Below are 4,601 nucleotides of genomic sequence, written 5' to 3'. Positions count from 1 at the left end.
TTTTGTGTAAATAGCATGATATTTTAAGCACTGCGGGCTTGATAGGTTACCTAGAATCACCATGGTAACCTTTTGTCCCGGGAAAAAGTTGTTCAAAACATCCCCGATAATTTTTGTGTGAATAACATGATAATATAAGCACCGCATAACTGATAACTTACAATATAAACATGATGGTAACTTTTTACCAAAGGAAAACAAGTTGTTAAAAACATACACTCGCCTCGCGGGGCCTCTTAGATGAACACAACACATGATGTGCCACGGAAAAGCCACATAATGTTTAGTGTCATGAGGAGGCACACATGCTCATGGGTTGGCCCAGAAAAACGACCCACTTTGACCCGCTATAGGCGTGATAAGTTACGCAAAAATATCGTGGTAATTTTTTACCGATGGAAAAAGTTACCGAAACGCACCCAGGTTTTTAGGTGTAAGTACCATGATAATATACGAACTGTAGACCCGGTAACTCATGTACAATTCCCCATGGTAACTTTGACCGGGACGAGGTTGATGTACACATACCCTGATAACTTATGTGTAAGTACCACGGCATTTTACACATCGAAGACCTTATAACACAATGGTAACTTTGAAAGGGGTGTAGTTGTTGAAACATATTACCTGGTAAGTTCTATGTAAATAGCACGGTAACTTACGCAACACAGGCCTAATAACTTGCATGCGAATACCATGATAACTTTGTCCTGAGGGAAAATCGTGGTAATTTTCTGTACTTTTTTGTAGTAACACAACTGTAAAAAAAGGGATCAAAACGATTAGTTTCTTTAGTTTGAGCAACAAATACTAAGGGTGAGGTTGTTGTGGTGGTGCGCTTTGGTGCCAAGAAGGTGTGGGTTTGAATCCCACATGCGCAATATTTTTTTATCATGTGGTAGACGTGAAGAAGTGACAATTTTCTCGAGGGCGGGCACGCGAGATGTGCGGGAGAAGCAGGTTTCTCGGGCGAGCCTGTAAGGTCGTTCGGGAGAATGTAGGATCGAAGGAAGGGGGGTCATGTGGTACTTTAAAGTGAAAGAAGTAGAGGTGTGGCAGTTTTGCTTATATGGCACACATGTGCCAAATATCATAGTCCTATAAATATTTATCATTACAAATCTATATGATGTGAAAATACAATCAACAATGAATCTATTGATATTGATTTGTTATTGTATATATGTTAATAATTTTATCAACAAACTTTGTCAAAGTTTGCAAAGCTTGATTTTTACCAAAGCTTACATGCGAAGTAAATAAAAAAGGAGGCAGTACAGTATAATCGCAGACATGTTGTGGAGCTAGCAGGTACACACGCTTGGAGTTGGAGCCCTGACCGGTGGCGGAGAGCTTGCATCAAGATTGGCGCGGGAATAGCTTTTGAGTACGGAGTTCATCCATATCCCGTAGGGCCCTAGCAAGCGGCCATCTGTCCGTCCGTCCGTTCTGAAGCCGTTCCATCATGTTTTCTCTCGTGGCTGACTGATTTGGCATGCGCATTCCTTTTGACAGATAACTTCAGCGCCTGCTCTTCCATAAGCTTGACTATCGATCGATGTGGTGCAGTGCTTACCGCTAGCTTCGTCCCTACGATACGCGTATTCTGAGCCTGCACTGTAGCTTCCGATTCTATGTCAAAAAGTCCCGTAAAAATACAAAGCATGCATGCAGGAAGCAGCGAGTCGGTGCGACTGTCGGCAGCCGACACACAAAGAAAGTTTGCTGCAAGTTCCTTGCTGCTAATCTACAGTTTACCAGTTGATTAACTGGCGGTCAAGCGCGCATCATTTCTTGTTAAGATGCCGATTAACTAACATGTCACCGGCACAAAAGAATAACTAATATGGCAAGTCAAGTGTTACGGTCTTCCTTGTGTTTTTTCAGAGACAAATATAGAGGGAGGTGGTTAATATGCTGTCGCACAAGTTGCATGTGCAAACGTGTGCTCTTGATGGAAATTACACCTCGGTTTCTTGCTAGCCAATGGTCAGTGGGTAAACTCTCTGAGAACTTTCCCACTGTACGTACTGCTAAATTCCTGCGAAATGGCATACAGATGGTTTCTTCTTCGAGCTATAAAAGTCCCCTCTCTAGTGCTACAGCTCAACCCATCCCCCCTCTCCGCAAAAAAACAGCTAATCTCGCCGAACTGATTTCTCTCTCATAGTAGTCACCAGAGTTCATAACTTCAGGTCCAAATGGGGGTCTCTCGCAGCAACAACAACAACAGCAAGACGCTGGTGCTCCTGGTCTGCTTCCTCCTCCTTGTGGCCTCCCCGTTCCTGCATGGAGTCGAGTGCTTCGCCGTTGCTTCCGCGACGAGTCCGGAGGAAGCCACTGAGAAGACGCTGATGGCGGGGAGCACACGGGCGCTGGAGACGGTGGCGCCGAAGCATCATCAGCATGGCCGGGGCTCGGGCGCGTCTGCCATGTCGAGCAACGCTGGTGGTGGTCTCTGGTCGTCCAAGTCCAAGCCGGCCGTGGCTCGCAGGTTGCTGCCGGCAGGAGCTGGCCATTCGTGCGGCTCCAGCGGTGGCCAGGGCTGCTCCCCGTAAGAAGATGGCGCTCTGCATGCACTAGTAGTACTATGTTGGTTCGTCGTCATTCGTTCGTCGTGGCAAAGACAAGTAGTAGTAAGTAGTAGTAGTAGTACGTACGTACTGATATGTTGGTTCCTTGACTAAGTGTTTAGCAACAAATAGATGTCTATATGTACTAGTATATGAACTGTAAAGTGTTGAAACTGCTTAAATACAGCTCGATCTATCCTGTAAATATACTCCACTGTGTTGTAATAATCCGGAAATGGTCTTGAAAATGCCACGAACATGCATGCCTTTTCTTTTCTCCAAGAGATGGATGGATGGATGGATCTGTTTGCGCCTGTTTGTATTTCTTGCACGAATCGTGGCATTGTCTCAGGATGACGCGGCTCACCAGTGGAAAACAAAGCTAGGTGCATGCCGTTGTGAAAATATTTGATGGATGAATATTTGTGTTGTGTTGATCTGACCCTCATATGAGGTATATATACAATACATGAGAGGGTAGAGGCTTGAAGTAGTACAAGACAAGTAATACATAGTTTAAACCTATTTCATCTTTACTCCTTATCTCTATATTTAAACCTAACTTATATTCTCACAGCCGTCTCTCTCCCTCGTAAGAAATTGTGTTCGCGCTGATGATCGAACGGACATGCATGCCTGCATCAAACCTCGATTGGAAATTGGAGTTGGAGAGAGACCACGGCCCGTTGCACTTCCGGCGCTCGTTCGGAGGGGCTCTACCCCTTGCTCGTTCATAGTTTCATAGTTTCCTTCTACTACTTTCAGCCTGCATATTTTGACCATTTTGCATCCCACTTTCCGTGTAATTTGGTTATCGAGGTGCTTCCGTGTAAAGGATCAAGCAGACATAGATGCTCTCTCGGTCGGTCTCTGCTCCCAGGGCTGGTCCTGACATTTTGAGGGCCCGGGGCGAAACTAAAATTAAAGGCCTTTTAATATAATGATGACATAATAGCCAATATCACTAGTAGAAAAAAGGCCTTTAGTCCCAGAACCGGGACTAAAGGGTCGGTACTAAAGCCTCCCCCTTTAGTCCCAGTTCTAACTAGAACCGGGACTAAAGGCCCTCCACGTGGCTGTTGCCTGGAGGTCCACCTTTAGTCCCGGTTGGTAACACCAACCGGTACTAAAGGATATTTTAACACCAACAGGTACTAAAGGATATTTTATGATTTTTTTTTGAATTTTTTTTGAATTTCAAATTTCTGAATTATTTTAACCTCTAATCTCTAATCACCTCTCATCACTGTTTAATTTAACTTTTAATCTCTAATCACGCCTCATCATTCCAAATCATCTAACTTCTCGAACGGTCACCCATCCTCTCACTACTCCAGCCTAAGCACGCTTAACTTCCGGGTTCTAATCTCCCTCGTTTCCAAGTTTGCACTTGTTGTTTTCCTGACAATAGTAAGATGGGAATCCTATTAACCCTCAGGAATTTAGCTTGAGCATGAAGTCACACATTTCACTGTTTGAGTTTGAAACTATTGTTCTAAAAATCAATAATTATTTAGTAACACTAATATTTCTTGAATAAGTAGTTTGACCACAGTTTGACCATAGTTGACCAAAATTTAAAAAACCTGAAATAATTATTTAGTAACACTAATATTCTTGAATAATTATTTAGTAACACTAATACTTCTTGAATAATTATTTAGTAACACTAATACTTCTTGAATAAGTAGTTTGACCAGATTTAACAAAAATTCAAAAAAAACTGAAATTTGAGCATAACATTTTTTCCTTTTAGAATTTGAGGATTCTAAAAATTTGCAAACAGGCCGTAGGCGGTCTCCATCGGATGCGGATTTTCGTTCCGAACATTTTGATATATTATACGTTTTTTTCCGACATCGTATGCAAAAGTTATAACCGTTTTACATTTTCCCTACATTTTTTGCAAAACATGTCCAAATTTAAGTTTTTAAATTTTCCCAACTAGTAGATGTAGTAACATAACTACCTCTCGAAGGATTTTAAATTTTGAAGTTTCTATCATTTTCTTTTGCTTTTTACAAAACT

Source organism: Triticum dicoccoides, chromosome 4A (genome assembly GCF_002162155.2).
Source record: "Triticum dicoccoides isolate Atlit2015 ecotype Zavitan chromosome 4A, WEW_v2.0, whole genome shotgun sequence".
NCBI lineage: Eukaryota > Viridiplantae > Streptophyta > Magnoliopsida > Poales > Poaceae > Triticum > Triticum dicoccoides.
Note: the sequence above shows the minus strand (reverse complement) of the source record.